Source organism: Canis lupus, chromosome 28, assembly GCF_048164855.1.
Source record: "Canis lupus baileyi chromosome 28, mCanLup2.hap1, whole genome shotgun sequence".
Classification (NCBI taxonomy): Eukaryota; Metazoa; Chordata; class Mammalia; order Carnivora; family Canidae; genus Canis; species Canis lupus.
Window position 1 is genome coordinate 15843992 of NC_132865.1, and position 23783 is coordinate 15867774.

General features: G+C 34.5%; 1 long non-coding RNA gene across 3 annotated transcripts in view; it reads left to right on the forward strand.

The window, feature by feature from the left end:
• The window catches only part of LOC140620232 (uncharacterized), a 406983-nt gene that overhangs the window by 226597 nt on the left and 156603 nt on the right, over positions 1-23783 (forward strand). For 2 of the 3 annotated variants that reach the window (XR_012020015.1, XR_012020016.1), the window contains exons 5-6: positions 12623-12773; positions 22948-23140. This is a non-coding gene — a long non-coding RNA (uncharacterized lncRNA). The remainder of the gene's footprint in view (positions 1-12622; positions 12774-22947; positions 23141-23783) is intronic. The other variant, XR_012020017.1, reaches the window with a different exon arrangement.

Here is a 23783-nt window from a genome sequence, read left to right on the forward strand (position 1 = left end):
AAGATTTTTGATTGCCTACTATAAGGCAGGCATTGTACTGAGCATTTTTACCTGCTTATCTTGTTTAATCTACAAAAAAATAGTGAGATTTTGCTTCCACTTTTCCATAGAGGAAATTGAGGAACAAAGGAGCTAGTTCAAAATAATAGCAAAGAGGCAAGTAGGGTAGAGATTCAAAGAAAAAGTAGAAGAATTATTCTGGCATTGGGAAGGTTTATTATTTCCATTATGATAGCAGAATAGAAGAATAAGACTTTGGGGTGGGGGTTTGATATATGGGAAGGAGATTATATTGAGAAGTTGAGAATGTGCCTGCTTGATGGTTCCTATATGCTGCAAGAAATGGGTGAGCTTCTTTGCTGAGCATGACGGGGGAAAGTGAGAGGGACAGGGGCATGAGAAGAGGTAAGGAATTTAATAGCCATTGGAAGGAATGAGTGAGGGCATTAAAATCACACATACACAGCCAAAATTCCCCTCTATATCAACTCTTTTGACCAAAACCCTTTCTCCCAGGTACTGATCATCTCTCTTATTTCTTCAAGTTTCTGGAAAGAATAGACCACACTTTCTCATTCTGTCTTCTCCTTTCTCATTTTTTCCTTTTTCTCCTTCCATTTCACCAAACCTTTACAGAATCATCATTGACCTCTTTATCCAATAATGTAATATCAATTCAGCTTCTACATTATGTGTTATTATTGCTGTATTTGAAATTGTCAATCACTCTATCTTTCAAAATCTTCTGGGACACCTGGGTGGCTTAGTTGTTTAAATGTCTGCCTTCTGCTTGGGTCATGATTTTGGGGTCCTGATATCGAGCCCCATGTTGGGCTCCCTGCTCAGTGTGGAGCCTACTTCTCTCTTTTCCTCTGCCTTTTCCCCCTACTCATACTCTCTGTCTCTCAAATAAATAAACAAAATTGTTCAGAAAAAAAAAAAAGAGAGAGAGAGAGAGAGAGAACCTTCTTCCACTTTTATTTCCAAGACCTTGTTCCTCTTTTTCTCTTGTTTCATCAGCCATTGATTCTTTTTTCTTTTCTTTTTCAAATTTTTATTTAAATTCTAGTTAGTTAACATGTAGTGTAATATTGGTTTTAGGAGTAGAATTTAGTGATTCATCATTTACACAAAACACCCAGGGTTCAATACAACAAAAGCCCTCCTTAATACTACTAGCCACTGAGTCTTATTTCTCTTCAATTATTTCTTTCTTAAATATGAATGAATGGTAATGTTCTGCCCTGAGGCCATTCTCTCCTCCCCCCCCCCCCCCTTCTCCTCTCCTTCCCTTCTCCTACTCCCATTTCTTTCTCATTTTCTCTATTCGTACTTCCCACTTAAATTAATCCCATCAACTACCAAGACTTCAAAATACCTTTAACATTAAAAAAAAACCTTTAACATTCAAAATAGCTATGATAAAATGAGTGCTAACTATGAGCTATGCATTGTGCTATCTAGGAAATACATACATACATGCATATTTAATCCTCAGCAGATTTCTTAGGGAAGGATTTTGAATTCTCATTTTTCATATGAAAAAGTGTAGCACGGAGGTTCTAGGTAAAGGTCCCTGGAGGCTACTCAGTTAATAAGTAACCATAAATTACCAACTTGAATCCATGTCTTCCTAAGTCAAAGTCTGTGCTTTTCTTAATCACTGTCCTATAGATTCACTGAAGACTCCTAGATGTTAAACTGTAGGTTAGAATATTCTACTTAACCCTAGGTCTACACACTCATTCATTCATTCTTTATTCCAGAAATACTTATTGAACAGTTACTGTGTATTTGACAAATGTGTCAAGCTTTGGTATATATATATGTCACATATATATGTGACATAGAGCTTTTGCCCATGGAACTTATAGCCTAATGAGATGGTAAATGTGGTATGTTAAATAAAGCCTCTTCCCAAGGTGTCTCTGCCCTGATTCCTGAAATCTATGTTACATTACATGGCAAAGGGACTTTGCAGAAGTAATTAAGGTTATTGAACTTGACTCAGGGGGATTACTCTAGGTTATATGAGTGGGACCAATCTAATCACATGAACCATTAAAAGCAGAGAATCTTTCCTGCTTGAAGCCATAGAGAGATGGAGAGCAGAAGAAAAGATAGTAGAGATGATACATGAGAAGGACTTGATCTGTAGCTACAGACTTTGAAAGTAGAGGGCATGAGTCAAGGAATGCAATGGACTTTAGAAGCTGAGAAAAATGGTCATCAAGAAAATGGGAACCTCAATCCTGCTACATCCTGGAACTGAGTTCTACCGTGAGTCTAAGCTTCTATGAGTCTAAAAGCAAATTCTTCCTTAGAGCTTTTAGAAAGGAACACAGTCCTGCAGATACCTTGATTTTGGCCTTGTGTAAGTAGAGACTCCGCCAAACCACATCAAACTGCTGACCTACAGAAACTGTGAGATAGCCAGCATGTGTTACTTTAAGCCACTAAATTTGTGGTAATTCATCACACTAGTAATAGAAATTAATATAGTAATAAACATGAAAACACAAAAAAATGTATAATTAACTATTGTGATAACTACCTAATGGAAAAGAACAGGACACTGTGAATGAGAATAATAGGGGGAACCTGCTTAAAGATATTCTGAGGAGGGACTCCTGGGTGGCTCAGAGGTTTAACACCTGCCTTTGGCCCAGGGCATGATCCTGGAGTCCCGGGATCGAGTCTGACATTTGGCTTCCTGCATGGAGCCTGTTTCTCCCTCTACCTCTGGTTCTGCCTCTCTCTCTGTGTCTCTCATGAATAAATAAATAAAATCTTTTAAAAAAAGATGTTCTGAGGAGACAGACAAAAGGATGAATGTGTTTTACATTTTGTTTTCATTCACTACAATGTATCTCTACAATACAGTATTCACTTTGACAAGTACTTATAGAGCATCTATTAAGTATAAGTCAATGTATTAGGTACTGGAGGGATGCTATAGATGAGTTTAAGAGATGCCCCACCTTAGAAAACTCATAATCTAGAACACAAGTTGACAAACTATATAGTCTGTGAACCAAATCTGACCTGCCACATGTTTTTGTATGGTATGTGATAAGAAAGATTTTTACATTTTTAAATGGTTGAGATTAAAATAAAAAAAATAATACTCTGTTGCATATGAAATTTACATGAAATTCAAATTTCAGTGTTCATAAATACAGTTTTATTGGAAGATAGCCACATTTATTTATTTATTTGTGTGTTATCTATGGTTCTTTCACCATAAAATGGCAGAATTGAGTAGCTGTGAAAGAGTGTCCAGTAAAGCCCAAAATATTTACCTTTCCTTTATTTATTTATTATTTTTAAAATTTTATTTATTTATTCATGAGAGACACAGAGAGAGAGGCAGGCAGAGACACAAGCAGAGGGAGAAGCAGGCTCCATGTAGGAGCCTGTTGTGGGACTCTTATCCCAGGATTCCAGGACACACCCTAGGCCAAAGGCAGGCACTAAACCACTGAGCCACCCAGGGATCCCCTTTACCCTTCATTAAAAAAGCATGCCAACTCCTGATCTAGAGCATAGATAAATCAAGCATATAGATGATTATGGGGACAAAGTACAATTGTATAAGTACTAATCTAGGGAAAGTATGAATTACTTAGCACCTCCATTTTGCTAAGTACATTTGACTGTTCCCTGTCCTCTTCCTTTACTGAAATTACTATCACCACTAAATTCTACCTACTTCCTCCCCAAAAATGTCTGCCTCGAGATATTGCTGGAAGGCATGATTTACAGCAATCCTTATGAGAAGCCCCGCTCTTTGCCTTACAAATGCCCGCTTTATACTGTAAGCATTTTTGTCTTTGTGTTAGCTAATGTCTTTTCTAATGTTTTAGCTGTTTATTGATGTAATTGAATCTTAAATTGTTTTTGTTATATCCTGTAATACTACAGGGAGACACTCTAAATATAATAGTTATTAATATTAATGTTAATAACTGATGCTCTTTCACAGGTCAGTTGCTGAATTAAGCTCAGTTATGAGTTCACAAATGTAGAATCATCAAAGCTTGCACAGTGGGAGATCCTGGTTTCCTTTCTCTGGCCCTGGTTAAGCAAGTGAACTGATCCTTACATTGTTCCTTGCTAATTGTGAGACAGATGCTTTGCATTTTTAAGATCTTGGCTACATCTAAAGAAAGTGGCTTCCTTGATAAGACCCTCTAAAATTAGAAAGTTGTAGAATTATCTAGTAATATGTATCTTAATAATTCAACTTGTCATGGCAACATGCAATTAAAACTTTCCTTTGGGACTAAAGAGAAAAATCCCAGTTGCTTCTTCTAAAGAACTTTAGCCAATACATAATGAGAAGAATAATTCAAGTAAATGGGACTGAGTTTCATGGAAAAAAAGAAAATAAAAGCGAACAATATTTTTAGACAAGGAAATTAATTATAACTGCATTTGATGATTTTACCATTTTTATAATCTTACTTATTAGATTCTCTTTTTATTATTCCCAATTAAGGCAGTATTATGTTTTCTTATTTGGTAGGGAAAGGGGCATCAATTTGTTCAAAAACTATTTTTCTAGGATAAATATAACTTTGAATATTACTTTGACTTAAAGAGAATATATGAAACCACTGATATTGCATTCCACTAATACAGTGGAAGCATTTTGAACAAGTTTAATCAAAGAAGAGGTTTATTTTTATATATTTATATCTATATCAATATTTATATCGACATTTTTATAATCTTTGTATCTGATTAAGTTGTGCATCCTTTTTTTAATCTTGCAGTAAGATAAGTCATCTTGTTTTATATAAGCTAGAGTGTAAAATATTATATTACAGCTCATGTAAACTATTTCTGTTCTGTGCTTATTGTTATAACTAAATGTGTATAGATTATTTACTATATTTTATTGATTCTAAGATTTCCATTTCTTTTTTTATATTTCACAACTCTGAAATAAGAATGTATCTTATTATAGGTGACCTATCGTAATTAAATTAACATTTTTCTTTCTAAGTGGTTTAAAAGTATAATGTACTAGTACACTTTTCACAATTAATAGTGATTCAGTGAAATAATGAATATTGAGACCATCTCTCAGAGAGTAGTACAGTTTAGCAGAGACTGCCTGTTGTCCTGAAATAGTTATTTTCCCTCTTTTTAAAAAAATTTAGCTAAACATAGAGCCAAAAAACTAAACTTTGCCAGACCACCTGAAAGGTTACTGTACTGATTTACTAGGGCTTAACAAAGTACTACAAAACCAAGTGGCTGAAAAAGCAGAAATTTATTGTCTCACGGTTATAGAGGCTAGAGATCTGAGATGAAGGTGTCAGCAGCGACATGTCCCCACCAAATGAGCCCCTAATGGTCTGTTCCAGGGGTCTTTCCTACCATGTGGTAGCTCTGTGGCTTACGGCAGCTTAATTCTAATCTTCATCTAATGTTCTCCCTGTGTTCATTTCTGTGTCTTTGCTGGCATTCTTTTTATAAGGACATCAGTCATATTGGATCGTGGGCCCATCCTACTCTAGTAGGACATCATCTTTGTTAATTGAATCTTCAATGGCCCTATATCTAAATAAGGTCATATTCTAAGGTAACAAGTATTAGGATTTCAACATATGAACTTTGAGGGACACAATTCAACCCATAACAGTAACTGCATTCTGGTCAGTGAGATATAAACAAAGGTGTCAGCTTCCAGATGCCTTCCTTAAGACAGAGTGGTCATGTATTCCTTACTTCTTTAATTCCTCCTCCATCTTGCTCCCTGGAAGAGAGATATTGCCTTATGAGAATAAGGGCCACAACCGAAGTATGCTAGAACAGTGAACTGAATGGAGTCCTGGGTCCTAAAAACTTTGTAGAGCACATTTAGATAGCAAACATGGATTTAAACCACTATCACTATGAAGTTTTCTGTTACTTTCAGCCAAACCTATTTAAGTTGATACATGAGCTTTCCAACATCAGTAGAAACTTGGCTTTAGCGGTAGATCATTCACATGTGTCTTGGACTCTATAAACCTCTTTTTCCTATTTGTAAAAGGAAAATAATCTTACCTACCTCAGTGTTGGGGTGCACAGCATTTAGCACAATACTGACACATAAGAGTTTGCCATTGCTGTCGTTATGGAGATTTTCATTTGAAAATAGATATTACCAACTTGCAATAGTATTTACTCATTCATTTGTTCATTCAACAAATATGTATTCAGCACTTTACATGTACCAGGTACTATATAAGCATTGGAGGTGGAACAGTAAGCATAAACAAATCGTCCTTGTTCCCTTCCTCAGGAGGCCTACATTAAGTTGTATATAAAGCTGCAGAAGAAAGGCTGGTGATAGTAGTGATGTTATGCACATGACCTATGATCTCATCTATCTTGGAATATGTTAAATTGTGGAAATGTGGAGCTGTGAGAGAAAAAGCACTGTCCTTGACAGAATCAACCTATGCCATAAATGAAGGAACATAAGAAAGTATCAGATCCAGTGTCATTCAAAATGAAAGTGGCTTGCCAACACACCTCACATTCAACCTAGTGATTTCAGTTTGCATTTACTCTGATTTTTAAAAATTATATTAGTTTAACAATGCAATAACAAAAAAAATGACTGTGAAACACAACATGCCATCCATTTATCAGTAAAGAGAGATTCTGAGATTTTAGTTTGAAAAAGAAGGTTTTTAAAAATTACTACTAACAAAGATTGCAGTAATTATGACTTTTATTGAATGTTTTATTCTGAATTATATTTCATCAATGGTGTATATAAATAGTTGTCTATATCATCTTTGAAGAGAGTTGCTCTGTCTCTAACTTGAAAGCTCATTATTTTTGCTATTTGCCTTTTCCTTCAAGTAGAGATTTTTTCCCCTGTCTTCTTGTGTTTTCTCAGCAGGAATACTATTTTAAACAGATTGCTCTGTTCATATGTTCTGCCTCTAGAATTGGCATGATTGTGTTTGGGCCTTTAATGGGAGAATTGTTGAAGTAAGGAAGGCTTCAGTTTGATACAGCTAAACCTTGTCTTTGACCATTTTGCAGTGAGTAATAACTGTTTAGATTGTCATTTATCAGACCCTAAGACTCCAAGCAACAGATTTGTCATAAAAATATATTTTCAGAAGGAATTATTCAAATTGTTCATATTAAATTACTTCCTAGTTAATAAAACTGAAATGGGTTCATCCTTTGAATAATGTTTTTGTAGAAACTGGAAAGCCAAAAAGATAAACTCTCTGGTGACAACCTAGTGGGAGATCGGACACCTGTGGCTTTATTGATACACAGTGTCTAAAAGTAAACAAAGCATAGTGCAATAAAAGAACCGCCATGCTTACATTTATGTCTTCTCGTTTATTCAGGGGCCGGTGTTCATCATCTGCACTGGGCTCTGCTCTTCTCAGTTACACACTTTGACTGTCAGAGCCTAAATATTTATAGAATAAAAGTCTGTGCATCATACCAGTTACAATAGCTAAACTTGTCTTTCTACCAAAATAGAGGCTATTTAGACAATGTAAAATTATATTTTATTTATTGTGCCAAAGGATTTTTGTGATTCATAGCTATTTGCAATAAATTTACTTTCAAAATGAACTGATTATTTATGTGGCTCCTGTATTAGAACTATCCCATAGTTTTATTATTGTTTATTTGGTTTTTGTGGTGTCTGATCAACAATAGAAAAAAATCTGTATGCTAATTTTATAGCCTACAGATACGTTTAGCTGTGTTTACTTCTATTTCAGAATAAGGAAAGTCTAAAATATTTTCTGATACTTTATGCCTTCAAGGGGAAAAAGTAAAAGCATTTATAGTTGTAGTTTGTGTTAGATATGACAACATTTGCCAAATATGACTTATAATGACAATGTTCCATGGAATTTCAGTACCTCTTTTGATCTTCACTAAAAACAGAAGCTGTTTCTGAATCTACATGCAGTCTGGATAACCACTCATGGGTGCACTTGAGCCATTGAAACATTCCCAGCTATGGGCCCTTGAGATGAATGCATTAATGCACTGTGGTATGAAGACTACAATTCATTTCAAGCCTTTCTCAAAGTCATGACTGGAAAGAATTTCATGCTTTAATCACACGCTTTAGTTCAAACAAATTAATGTTTTCTCCTCATAGTTCAAAAGAAAATAGCATAGATTTGATATTCTCACAAACTGACTTTAAACTATTGATGGGTGGAATTTGGAGAGAAGGAAATAGCATTCTCCTCTAACATCTTTCCTTTTTTGAACATTGCCATGTATAGCCCAAGGCATTTCATAAAGTCCTCTGATTGTAGTCAATGATCAAGAATATGTTAGAAGACAGTGTCTATGGAGCTCTCCATCTCATCTTAGGGACCAGACAGTCCAAGGGCAGAAGTAGAGCAGGGGTGAATTCAGAATAGTCTGGGTTCAGGGTCACTCTATAATTTTACTATTCTGCAATTTTGGGTAATTTATCTAATCTCTCTAAGCCTCATTGTTGTTGTTGTTTAAAGATTTATTTATTTATTTGAGAGAGAGCGAGAGTGGGAGGAGGGACAGAGGGAGAGAGAGAATCCTAAGCAGACTCCTCGCTCAGCACAGAGCCTGACATGGGGCTTGATTCCAAGACCCTGAGATCATGACCTGAGTCAAAATTTAGAGTCAGCACTTAACTAAGTCACCCAAGTGCCCCACTAAGCCTCAGGGATTTTTTTTGTTGTTGTTGTTTTTTAAAAGATTTTATTAATTAATTGAGAGAGCAAGCAGGGGAGGGGCAGAGGGAAAAAGAATCTGAAGCTGATTGTGTGCTCAGCTCAGAGTCTGACACAGGGCTTGATTCCATGATCTCAAGATCATGACCTGAGCTGAAAAAAATCAAGAGTCAGTCACTTACCCCACTGAGCCTGCTAGGCACCCCACGCCTCAGTTTTTTGCACAGCAATGATGACAGAGATTAAAGACAACAGTCTTTTTTTTTTTTTTTTAATGGGGAAACAACAAGGTGTTGTAGTGTGGCCATTAGAAAATGATAATTATGTGATATGATAGAGGTTCTAGCTAAACCTAAAATGGCAATCGTACTTAATATCTAAATGCATGAAAATAATTGCTTATAAACTTACACATAACATATATATTTCAATTAAAGATTAAATAAAAAAAATAAACTGTGAGCTCTAGAGGTAGTCTAGCCTGTATTTGAATCCTGGCTCCTTTCAATTGCATGGGACAATTCTTTAACCTCTCTAGGCCTTACTTTATTGATTTTAACATTAATTATGGTGATAGTACTTTTTTCATAGTGTGTTATCATAAGAAATAAATGATATTATCCAGATGAAATATTTAGCATACCACCTGGAATGGAGTAAGTTCCCAATAAATGCTGATGTTTCACTTGCAATTATCATGTGCTCCATATGGAAAAGTTGAGAGTTAAGTTTGAAAAGGAAGGCAAGGACTAGATCTTGAAGAGATTGTTTTCCTGTTGTAACTGGAAATGGTCTGAAAAGTTTGCATTTTAGCAAGATCATTCTAGCTGTGTGGACAAGGAGCTGTGTGGAGGAAGGCTTACCCTAGAGGTGGTACAAGGTCCTCAACTATGATGGAACAAATAGGAATATAAATAAGATAAATTGATGGATTTCATGTTATTTTCCAGATAGCATTGAGAACATTTGGTCACTAAATATGTAGGAAGTCAGAGAAGGTGATAACCTTTTTGTACCTTGAGCAATAAAGTCATATGATGATTGTCATACATGATAAAGGTAGATGATATTCCCATTAATAGAGATAAGAAAAGCAGGAAGAGAAAGTAAAATGATGAAAGTAGTTTAAGAAAATAGATATCTATGCTCAGGGTTAAATACAAATCATAGTTTTTTACCTAATATAAATTAATTAAATTAAACAACTGGCTTTCTCTTACTGCTTATCTAAAGGTACATGGGCTATTTGAATTGAATGACTTTTGAAATGAGTTATTATTTTGGAGAATGAGGTCTGTCTAGAGAGCAAATACTGGGAATAATATTACAGTGACAAAGCAAAAAGCAGTCGGTACTATGTGGAGAAATAAGGGAGGAAAGATAGAGAAATGCAAGTGGCAGTAAGACATTTTCCTCATTTGCATCATTACTTAGGGTTGAAACTCTTCATTTTTCCAAAGGGATTTGGATAGGTCTCTCATTCATTCAATAAATACACGTTAAATAACCACTATGTTCTGATCAGTTCTAGGAGCTCAAGATACAGTGATGAATAAGAATTAAGGGATCTGCCTCAAAAAGCCTATATGCTACTTAGAGGAAAAAGACTAAATTAACAAGTTAACAAAATAAATAAATATAGTAAGTGCAGATTGTGATTGGTAAAATAAAGGAATTAACAATGAGACATGAAACAAGGTAATAGAGACTCTTGGTTAATTAAGGAAAACTTCCTTAGGAGATAATGAAATCATTTTCATGTATCTTACAGTAATTGTTAGAAGAGACATGGACAGTTTATGGACAGAATTTTAAGTTAAAGGGGTTTAATTTATATTAAATATATATTTAAAAAATAAAATGAAAGATTTTAAGGTAAACATGTATTTTGGAGAAAAATCAAGTTTAAGGAAATAACTGATGATATAGGACAAACGGGGATAGTTTCAAAAGCGGAGTCTTGCGTGGTAAACTGTGATGGGGTCCTGAGCACAAACAGAGCAACAGCCTATGATAGGAAATGGCCATTCCTTCTGTTCCAGAGAAAAGAAGCTAAGTATACTTGTATAGATGCAGAAAAAGGAATAGTTTTGTCGGTAGGCAAAAGAAAGACTTCTCCCTTGTTTTTGTTTTGCTCTTTTGTTTCTTGTTTTATTCTAGCCCAAGTAGGCAAAGTCACATTTAAATTGTTCACCATGATGTACTGCTGATTTCCAAACTTCTAAATACACTTAATTAAAGCTTTTCCCATGAGTAAGAAATTCATTTTAATGTAAATGCTGACATACTGAGTAGAGCTTATATTTGTATTCAAAATTGGAAGGAAAATGCCTTGTGTAAACTATTAGTTCTATAAGAAGGAATATACCCAACATTGAGAGCAATTTCATGAATCATTGGTCTCTGCTGTTGCACATAAGGACATTTTTTTTAGATTATATACAAAGCACTGCTACGTAGCATTCTAGTCATGTTTGTAGATCTACAGGGAAACATTACATATCTTTTATACACAAAATATCTTAACATGTGAAAAAAAATCAGAAGATTGCTTTAATAAGAACACAAAATGCAAAATTAGCAAAAATTTCCTATACTGAAAGATAAGTTCTTAAAAATATCATCTTTGCCTAAGTATAAAATTTTGATATACTAGAAGAGCAAACTCATATATCAGTGTAATTTTTTGTTTGATTAACATAGCGAATATTCTGAGAGGTCTGCATCTCATATGCCATTTGAATCAATTATGATGCTAATTAGTGTAGAAATCATAATAAGTCACTACACTAATGAATTCTTAAATCCTATTTCTTAAATATTTAAGTACAGAATATAAATTTCTTTTGGTTTCTTACTTTCCCTAGGGCTTATGTAGCTGAAAATGTAGATTTTCAGCTATGCCATCATTCTTTTTTACTATTTGTTAACTCCATGCATATAACATTTTGCATATCAAAATTTTATTTTTTATTTTTATTTTTTTAATTTTTATTTATTTATGATAGTCACAGAGAGAAAGAGAGAGGCAGAGAAACAGGCAGAGGGAGAAGCAGGCTCCATGCACCGGGAGCCCTACGTGGGATTCGATCCCGGGTCTCCAGGATCGCGCCCTGGGCCAAAGGCAGGCGCCAAACCACTGCGCCACCCAGGCATCCCATATCAAAGTTTTAAAAAACTATAATCATGTAAAAATTTTGTAAAACACAGAGTCATTCAAACTTTCTAACTTCCATTCCCTAAATCAACTGTCAGCCTGATAATTTAGATTCCCTTTCCTTCATTCATTTGTCTTTAGTTAATTCATTCAACAAATATTGATACCTAATATGGTATTATCAGACATACAGAATAAGACAGTAGAGGCCCCTGGCCTAATATTTATTAGAAAAAAATAGGTGCTTAACTAATAATTTTAAGTGTGATGAATGCTAATGAAACATTAGGAAACATAAGGTTTTGTGGAAGTACAAGGCTAGCCTGGGTTTCATAGACCAGAAGAAAGATGGAAACAATCAGATAATAGAAACATGAGTATTGTCCAACCAATCTTTGACCTTAATTTTCAAACATCACTTTTTACATTTTTGGCTGAGAAAAACACTTGTATAATTTTGGAGAATGATGGTATCCTGCTGCTTGGCCTGAGTAGATTAATAACTTAAGTTCATGGAACAAAAATCGTCCTGATTTATATATAATTATAGCATATTTAGTTCAGTCTGATAATGAAACTTTATCTACAGTTGTCCAAACATCTCGGGCCTAGAAATAGCTGTAGGTCTCCAAACAAATCATTTCTAATTTTTATGTGGTAAATGTAATGACAACTTGAGAACTAGCTTCTAAATGAATAATGTCAGAAGATGTATCAGTGTTTCTAATTTGTACTCTTCTTTTTCATTTGGCAGATAAACATTTTCAATGGAGATGATGAAATCAGTGCAGACAAGGCTGCTTTTATTTAAAAAGAGGAATGAAAAGCATGCTTTTTAAGCTAGTGGATTGGCAAACATAGTCAAAGGCTTTAAAAGATCTGGCTGTTGCCTGGCTGATTTAAAGGTATATAGATGTTTAGAATTGGAAGGCTTACTTTGAAACTATTTTTTAAAATATGAATTGCCTGTGTGATAAAGCTTGATAGCTTCCTTTTAATCAGTATCAAGATATACAAACCTTTTGCACTGTTCCATGTCACAAGAAAATTCTTCATGTGACCCTTGCTCAATGACTAGAATTGTATGAAACCATTTCACATTTTAATGAATCAATGTGGATGGATCTCTGTATGATACATAATGCAAGAAATAATTTTGAAATTTGATCAAGGAAGAACTCAGTTTACCAAATTGCAGTCTTGGTTTATTTACCAGAATTAAATAGTTAAGATATAGCAAAAACATAATAAACTGAGGTGGATTTTTGTGGATTTCAAGTACGAGAGAGTTCAATTCTTTTACTTAACCTGTATAGTAAGTTCTATATATGAGATAATTTAAAATTTCAGTTAACTAAAATTTGTATGTGTGTGTTATATAATTATATTCATCATCAGAGGATAGTCCCAGGTATTAAAAAATGTGCATTTAACAAAAAAGTCCAGATTAGTTATATTAGTAGAATCAGCTAATGTTAGAGTTGTCAGTGGCAGAGAGAAAATGTAGTCTTAAACTGCTAGCTAGAAACTGAGACCAATAGAGGGCATACCATGATGATGATGATGTAGGAAGGAAATATATTTTTGGGACAAGAATCTAGGCTTTATTATTCATTCATTCATTCATTCACTCATTTCATGACCAATTCATTGAGAGTCTGTTGGGTACTAAGCATTATTCATGGAATCTAAAGAAACAAAGATGAATGTGTATTATACTTCCTAAACCTTTGTCATATATACTAGTACTTCTAGTACTATTCCTATTTCAACTCTTCAACTTATTTATAAAAACATTATGAACACACTAGAGAAGAAACATAAAGAAATAGCAGGTCTGGAAGATAAATGTGTAAAGTCTATAAGAAATAGAACAAAGACAAATAGATGGAAAGCAGGAGAGAAAATTGGAAAGCCCATTAGAGAGATGCAATATCTGAATAATATGAATTACAGAAGGATGGAACAGAGGAAGATAGAAGGAGGAATCATTCAAGTGGATTTCCCAAGATAAGAACATAAATTTCTTTATGGAAAGGACCTACTATGCACCAAACATAATGGATTAAGCTACACATATTACTGTGAAATTAAGAACAACACTTAAGAACAAATATATAGTTCTAATTGCTCACAAAAAGACAGATAAATAAAAATACACACATATGTATTAGTAAAAATCAGCATTGATTCAGAATTCTCAATAGCAATGCCAGAAGGTAGATTGGTAGACTCATATGCTCAATATTCTGAAGGAAAATTAGATCTAATCGAGAGTTCTATAGTATTAATCAAGCAGAGACTAGAATAAAAATTTGGAGTAGAAATTTGCAGGGTGAATTTTAAAAAATGATCCAAACATATGCTCTCTATAAGGTGACACACTTATATGTAGGTAAAATACAAAGTGATTGAAGCAGGTATACCAGAAAACCAGTAACCAAACCAAACTGGACTGCTAAGCAAGTATCAGGAAAAAAAGTATTTTTAAAAGATTTTATTTATTTATTTATTTATTTATTTATTTATTTATTTATTTATCTGAAAGAAAGAGCAAGTGGGAGGATGGGCAAAAGGAGAGGGAGAGGGAGAAGCAGATGACACCCTGCTACCTTTGGAGCAGGATATGTAGCTTGATCCCAGGACCCTAAGATCATGACCTGAGCTGAAATCAGATGTGTAACTGACTGAACCATCTAGGTGCCTTGAAAAATATATTTTAAGTTCAAAATTTTTACTAGAGACAAAGAGACGTTATAATAATAAAACAGGGGATCCCTAGGTGGCTCAGCGGTTTAGCGCCTGCCTTTGGCCCAGGGCGCCATCCTGGAGACCCGGTATCGAATCCCACGTTGGGCTCCCTGCATGGAGCCTGCTTCTCCCTCTGCCTGTGTCTCTGCCTCTCTCTCTCTGTGTGACTATCATGAATAAATAAATAAAATCTTTAAAAATATATATAATATAAAATATATTATATATTATATATTAAAAATATATATAATAATAAAACAGTCATTCCAAGGATGCCAGAGTGGCTCAATCAGTTAAGTGGCTGGCTCTTGATTTTGGCTCAGGTCATGATCTCAGGGTCCTGGGATGGAGTCCTGTGTCAGGCTCTGCTGTGCTTAGTAGGGAGTCTGAGGATTCTCTCTCCTTCTCCTTCTGCCCCTCCCCCTGCTCAAGCTCTCTCTTTTTTCTCTGTTTCTCACTCTAAATTAAATAAATAAATCTTTTAAAAAATGATCATTTCATCAAAAACATATAATAATCATAAACATATATGCACCTAACAACAGAACCTCAAAATACCTGAAGCACAATTGGGCACAACTGAAAGAAGAAACGGACAGTTCTAAAATAATATTTGAATACGTTAATACCTTCTTTCAATAACAGAACAATTAGATAAAAAATGAACAAGAAAATAGAAAACTTGAACAATATTAACCAACCAGAACTAAGAGATGTCTATAGAACATTCCACCCAAGAGCATGAGAACTTACATTCCTTTCAAGTCCACGTGAAACATTATCCAGGATAGACCATATGCTAGGCCATAAAATGGATTACAAAAAATTTAGAAGAATGTAAACAATATAGATTATGCTCACAGGCAACAATGGAATGAAATTAGAAATCCTTACCAGAAATAAATTTGTGAAACTCACGAATATGTGGAATTTAAACGATATACTCCTAAGTATCTCATGGGAAAAAAAAGAAATAATAAGGATTAGAAATACTTTGAGATGAATTACACAACATAACAATACTTGGTTGATCCCAGATACTCTTCAAAAGTAGAGGAGTTAGACAAAAAGATCTAAATAACAGTACAAAAATTGAGGGGAATTTTAAGTCTGGGAAAGTTCAGGAAGAGCAATCGCACACTGAAATGCTGCGTGAAACTGTACCACTCTTCTGAGTATTTTACATATGTAAACTTATTTAAGTCTCACTGTAACCGCATGAATCAGATACTATTGTTATCCCCAGTTTATAGAAAAGGAAACTTAGGGCACTGAGTGATTAAAATTTTCCAGTGTAAGTTAGAGTCATAATCAGAATCTAAAGTATTTATATCTACCATCTTAATTTTTAAATTTATTTTGGAAATATTTTATCCATTAATGTTTTCAAACTCCACGTGGAACATGATGCTTTTCAGGATTCTTTCAATAGACCTGTGATAAGGAAGAAAATACTGATAAAAAGCAATCTTCACTTTTGCTAAGTATACGTGTCCTAGAATTCAGTGAATAAGTCCATAGGTTAATAACTATGGGAAGATAACAGTAATATGAATGGTACAAGCTCAGAAGAGCAGGGATTATTAGTGAGGAGATTATAACAGATAATAAAATTTTGGGAGATGGATGAATTAATGTGATTTAAATTTAGATTTTCTCCACTTTGCAAAGATCACTCAAGGAAGAAGACAATAAGAATTTAGCTGATTTGCCTCTAAAACATTGATAAGATTCAGGAATTGGAAGTACCTTAAAACAGACATACATAGTAAACCTGAAAATTGGGAGATTATTTGAAAATTTGTCTAAGAAGTAGATATATCCACTTCCACATTTCCCATCCCCAAACAACCATGTGACTCTCTTGCTGTTCCAGCAGAAGCATGGAGATTTCTATGGAGAGGTCTTCATGCAGGTAAATGGACAATTCCTTTATGGGGAAATTCAATGTCCAAGGAGAAAGGACCCACTGATATGGATTAAGCACAATGAAATGTGCTTAACCTGTCCTCACCTGTTCATGACTCTGCAGCTCAGCTATTGACAAGCAGCAGAAATGTCCTTTTATGTTCACAGATTTTCCAGTCAGCTTTTAATACTTTATTCTTAAAAATGAATAGATGATTGAATTTATTTTTTAAAAAAGATTTTATTTCTTTCTTTCTTTATTCATGAGAGACACACACACAGAGAGGCAGAGACATAGGCATAGGGAGAAGCAGGCTCCATGCAGGGAGCCTGATGTGGGACTCGATCCTGGGACTCCAGGATCACACCCTGAGCCGAAGGCAGTTGCTTAACCGCTGAGCCACCCAGGCATCCGGATGATCAAGTTTAAAATGCATTTGCAGAAGCATCTAAAATAATAGATATAAACAAAGGGAAAACAAAGTAAAAATAGACAAAGAATAATTAAAAGTTAAGAAATTTTAAATACCGAATTAGTATTGTCTGAAAAACTTTAACAAACCATATGAGTCTAATGCTGTGTTTCAAAGCAACAAAAGAGAGATCTTTGAAAGCATCATGACACGATAAATAAAACATTATTAAGAGGCTTAGAAGATATAACTGAGGAAATCTCCCAGAAAACAGAACAACTACAAAAGAAAGATAGAAATAGGGGGAAAAGTAAATTAGAGCATCAATATCAGTGGCACAACATTCCAACTGCTGTCAGTTCCAGAAAGGAAAAACAGGAAAAAGCTAGTGAGAAATTATCAAAGAAATAGTAGAAGAAAATGTTGCAGAAATACAATGAGTGGATTTCCAGATCTGAAGAATACAATGAGAACTAAGTGCAAAGAATCAAAAATGTCATATCATTGGATATTATTGTGGAATGTCAGAACTTTGGGGATAAATGGAATGTCCTAAGAGAATCTGGACTGTTGTCCAGAAGAAGAAGGAAAGACAGTGTCATCATTAAAAGAATCAATAGTGGGCAGCCTGGTGGCTCAACGGTTTAGCACCGCTTTCAGCCCAGGGCCTGATCCTGGAGACCGAGGATCGAGTCCCACGTTGGGCTCCCTGCATGGAGCCTGCTTCTCCCTCTGCCTGTCTCTCTCTCTCTCTCTCTCTCTCTCTCTGTGACTATCATAAATAAATAAAAATTTAAAAAAAGAAAAATAAATCGAGAGTGTTGAATGGTATTGGACTTCTCAGTGGCACTACTTGAAACCAAACGAAAATGACTAATTCCTTCGAAATTCTGAAAAAAAATAATTTTCAATCTAAAACTGTTTACTAGGCAAACTATCAGTTGTGTATGAATGTAGAATTTAGATGTTTTTAAATGTTTCATACTACTTAATTGTAAAATAATTGAGTGAATTTTTGCAAAAAAATGTTTCAAAAAACTTTGCCTCCTGTTTGACCATAGTGAGAGGAGTTCTACAATATTATTAGAGAGGCAGGGAATATTTTAATTATAGGTACACAGAAAGCTAAGCGTCTGTGTATATCATAAATGTGGCAGTCATCAAGCCTAAGCAAAGTAAAAGTTTGTATAAAAATATACAAAAAATTTGCTAAATGAAAATCTCATTAGATATGAATGGAGAATATTTAAAAATTGAAGATGGAATTAAGATTAGCAGTGTTGGGCAGTCTGGGTGGCTCAGCAGTTTAGCACTGCCTTCAGCCCAGGGCATGACCCTGGAGTCCTGGGATCGAGTCCCACCTCAGGATCCCTGCATGGAGCCTGCTTCTCCCTCTGCCTGTGTCTCTGCCTCTCTCTATTTCTCTCATGCATAAATAAATAAATAAATAAATAAATAAATAAATAAATCTTAAAAAAAAAAGATTAGCAGTGTTAAGTATGTTATTTCAAATAGCAGAAGAAATTATTTTTTTCTAAAAGTATCTTTGTGGTCAGAAAGTATGTTTAAATTGTGTGTGTTTGTGTGATTTATCTTAGGAATATAGTTTAAAAGAACTGATGGATCACATTTTTATTGGGAGGTTAGTCCCCAGATGAGTATTTAGGTGTATGTATACCCTAATAACCCATTAAGAGAGGGCTGCAAGAGTCTGATTTTTGTTGTGACTGTATGAGCAAGACTCTACTGAAGTGCTATCCCTATCCTACCAAAGGAGGAGGCAGAGGCTGTTTCTCATACCTCTTAGGTTCAGGGAAAATTTCTAGGATCTCTTCTTCACTATCAGCATATGAACTCTTGGTTTCTTGATACTGGCTTTCGCTTTTCACAGGGTCTAAGCACATTGAAGGCACATTAAATTTTACTTATTTTTGACTTAGAATTGATGAGACTCAGTGTAAATAAATGCCCATTTGACAGGAAAATGAATCTTTTAGAATTACACTTTGGAGTCTAAAAAATTAGGCTTTATATCAGACCAAAATAACCACTCTCCTTTCTGGTCCTCAGTCTCCATATTTCTGTGTGTCATTGTGATTCATTGTTCCCTCACTTGGTCTTACTTTCTTTTTTTTTTTAAAGATTTTATTTATTTATTCATGATAGTCACACAGAAAGAGACAGAGAGGCAGAGACACAGGCAGAAGGAGAAGCAGGCTCCATGCACCGGGAGCCCGATGTGGGATTCGATCCCGGGTCCCCAGGATCGCGCCCTGGGCCAAAGGCAGGCACCAAACCGCTGCGCCACCCAGGGATCCCGGTCTTACTTTCTTTACTCAGCTTCCGCAAAATATTTCCCTTCCAGGAGTTTCTGTTACTTAAGGTTAAACATATAAAGGAAAAAAAAAGCAAAAATAGGTAGGAAAATACTGAAAGTTTCCTCTATAGAAGATCTAGCTGAAACTTAAGCAATAAAGTTATCATGACTTATTAGCCCTATAAAGGCACATCTGTGATGACAACACTATTTTCCTATAATTACTAAAAAAATAATCTGGAATCCTAAAATTTCTTTGAAGATTTTTATATTTATCATTAATAATATATAAGTCCTCAAAAATACATCAATAATTTCAAATCATAGGTTTTATGAATTTCAAAAATTTCATATTGAATGTACTTTTAAATGTGAAAATTGTTATAATTTAGTGTAATTTAAAGCTGTCTTGTTCTTCTTATATATATTCTTTTAGTCGGTGATATATCCAATTAAATTCTATTGAACTTCTACTAAATACAGTTATCGTCTCCACAGAACTGTAATTCATAGTTGAAAGTATATTCATGTAAAGTTATACCACTCAAATTTTGACAGAGAAAAATCATATGAGTTAATCATACGAATTATGACCAATTTACAAACTTCAAAATATGTGTTATTCCAGGCTTTAAGAACTCATATTAAGTATTGTTTGATATTTAAATAGAAGTTTCTATTTTTACAAAGTATTGATCATTACTTTTTATTTATAGTTCCTTCAACTCATACACACCTCCATTTCCCCATACATATTGGTGAAGAAAAGAGAACTCCTTGAGATTATGTTAAAGAACATCCAAGAAATAATCTGTAACAATATATTTTACTACTAGAGATGCGTCTTATCTAACAAGTATGCATAAAATGTGAAATCTGGGAAAATTGTCATCCAGTTTTCCTCTTCTAGAGGCATGTTCTAAATGATAGAAATCAGGATATTTTACATCCATGAGGCTTACTGACATATTTTATTTGATCCAGAATCTGTATTCTTTCTCTAAAGAAAGCATAACAAGTAGCACAATATATTTTGTGCTACTTTCTTACCATATAAATTAAGGTTGATGTCTTAGGATCATTTTTAGAGAGAATGCTTATAGTTCAAATGATTTGGCTGTATTTCACAGTATTGACTATTCAGTTTGACTCTTACAAAATAGTCAAACGTTGACTGGGCTCCAGCATAGTCCTCAATTCCTTTGTTCTTTGGGATACTGGTCTTAAATTCAATTTTTCTTCATATTCCAAACTTTTACAAACAAACATACAAATAGCTAAGCAGATAAATAAATGAAAATGTTTTAAAAGCCAGCTGTCTTTTCTCCTTCGTTGATGTTAATCCTCTCCTAGCTAAAAATATTTCCTAGAAGTGATTTGTATGTTTCTTAGAAACTATGCATATAGCCACACTAGTACAGAGAAAACTGTTTCTTCTAGATCTTATACATTTTCCATTCTGAAGTATTATTTATTTTTGTTATGTCACTCCGAGTTTATCCATTTTCCTCGATATGCATTCTTTCTGTGCATTTAAGCATCACAGGAAAATAAATTTACTCCTGATAATGGTAGACTGGCCATTGAGTCACAGAAAGCTATTATTCCTACAATTTTTTTCAGCAGTGAGTAGATTCTGTAGGGGTAGAATTTTAAAATGTAAGTACACTGTTTTTTTATACTCAAATTACATTCCCCTTCTCATAGAAATTGACCAGTGAAGTGTGCTGCTGATTTTTCAGAATACATGTACATATAGTCCATTAAGGTATTATATATATTACATTGGTCAAAAAAGCAGACTGTGAAATGTTGCTTTTATTTAAATTCCCACTATTTCACTCTACAGCTTCAAGATTCAGCTTCTTTATTGCCCTCTGGTGGTGGGCTCTGCAAACTGCCTATTTAGAGATCTGGTGCCCTTATTTTCAAGAAACTAAATAGTTAATTCAATTCCTCAGGTACAAGCTAAAGAGTAGATAATGGAAAACATTCAAAATTGTTGAAAGTGATTAAGGAGGTCAATAATTTGATCATTGGCTTAAAATATGAAATATTCTCTTCTTGTCAAATGATATTTCATGAAAAAAAAATAATGAATCCTTGTTTGCTTTGGAATTACAGAACAATAATTAGAGTCTCTTCATTTAGACCAAATGTCTTTCCTGAAAATATAGAGTTAAATTAAGAGTTGGCCTTTCCAGGAGATTCTTTTAAAAATAAAATCCGCAAATAATTTTGAATTGTAATTTAAATTTACCTTAATTTAAATATTTATATCTATATTGACTTAAATGTTGTACCCTGTAGTTTCAGATGATTCCCTCCTTCATATCTTCCCCCTTCAACAAATATGTATGTGCTGCCGAAGCGAGCACGTCTCCTTCAATAAATAAAATATATGTTGAGTGCCTAATATATGTTAAGGAACTTGTATAAAATTGTGTTTGTTAGTAAAGCTTGATTTTGACTTAGCAGGAAGGATTGTAGCCTGCAATATGAATTTTCTCCAAGGGTGTAGAAGATGCTGAGTGGGGAGGGGGTCAGACATGTCTCTGTGCTCCCTAAATTTTCTCTGTCAACTGTCAACCTCCAGTATTAGAAATAGCCTCCCTTGTCAGAAAAGGTTTTAAGGCAGTGTTTACTATTAAAATGTAAGTATATTTGAAGTCTGTAAAATATAGGGTATTATACAGCCTTCTTAGTGAGTATAGCTGAATCTCAACCGAACAGACTGGGGATTCTATGTATGTATGTGTACATGCATGTGTGTGTGCTACGTACATGTATAGGTCTCCTTGGACAGGAAAGAACACTGGTATATGAGAAGGAAAAGAACATAAAAAGACAAACTTCACCTACCTAATTTATCCCCTGGTCAGGGAAAGTCTTATTTTCCACCATCCTTTGCTGATATATTTACTAAATGCCCAGGGTCTCCCTACCTACCTACTTCTGTAAATTTTACAAGCCCATCAATATCCCATGTCCAGGCAATAGAACCTTGAAATTTTGCCCATATAGTTTCTCTTTCCCTCAGAGTTTTCCTCTGAGCTATGTAGGGGGATAGGTACTTTGGTGAAAATCTGTACTCATTTGTTAAACAGAAACGACTTTTACAGTGTAGGTAAATATATTGTATCTTAAGCCATTTGCAGGGCACCTCTGGCTTCCACATAACAGGTACTTAAGGATAAGTAGGTCATTTATATTCCCTTAAATCAGAGTACAAAGTTATTGAGCAATTCTAGTTCGAACCTTGTAGTCACAAAATGTGGAAAGAGAGATTCTGCGTTCTGTCATCGTCTGTTTATTCTCTTACACAGACACCAAAAACTCTTACAGTGAAGTCAAAGGGAAGAATAATACTGGAACAAAATCTATGTTTCGTTTTTATGTGTGTCTTGTTTTTATTTTTCCTGGGCACATAGTTGGTAACTGTTTGATGTTCTCTTGATAAATATTACAAATCTCAAAGATGTTTTATTTACTAGTGGTCATAAAATTTCAACTTTTCTTTTGGTAGAAGGATTTATGATTAAAAGTTTGGAAACTTCTGTTCTATATTAATTTTCCTGATTCGAGACTGCGGAGAGCAGCATTTAGATGGAAAAAGTTGCCAAGAAGATCATAAGTAGAGGAAAGGCATTTATGCTGCTCTTTCTTATAATTTCATTTATTGGTTTTCAGCAATCCTACTTTGAAAAGCTGCCCGAGGCTACCGAGAATGAACAACAAGGATCACAGCTGTGCTGCTCCCACCCTCTCCCTGCAAATGGGAACAGAGCCTGCCTAGCAATGCTGGCACAGACCTGTAGTTCCCTGCCCACCTTGTTATTGCTCAGGGCAGTGGCTTTCCTCCACCAGCCTCTTCCAGCTCCAGGTGACTCCTTTGCTCCCCTGCTTTATAGAAATGTAATTGACATATAATACTGTGTAAATTTAAAATGTGCAATGTGATGATTTGATATATGCATGTGCTGCAAAATGATTACTACAATAAGGTGAGTTAACAAATCTAGTACCTCACCTAATTACTTTGTGTGTGTGATGGGAACATTTAAGAGTTAGTAACTTTCAACTATACAATATTGTTAACTAAAGTCACCATGGTGTACATTACGTCTCCAGAATTCATTCTTCTTATAAGTAGACATTTATACTTTTTGACGAAAATCTCATCTCCTCCACCCCTAGCCACTGGCAACCACTATTCTATTCTCTGAGTTCGGCTTATATGGAATTCCACATCTAAGTGAGGTCATACAGTATTGGTCTTTCTCTGACTTATTTCACTTAGCATAATGTCCTTAATGTTTCCACAAGTGGCAGGATTTCCTTTTTCTTTAAATGACTGAATAATGTTCATAATAATATATACATATATATCACGTCTTCTTGATTCATTCATCCATTAAGGAACAGTATAATTATGGAAACTCAGCAGTTCCTACAAATGACTAAGGTAACAACAGACAAAATCTAGGTGCTATTTACAATGGGAAAAAAATCCCCAGTGGTAGCAA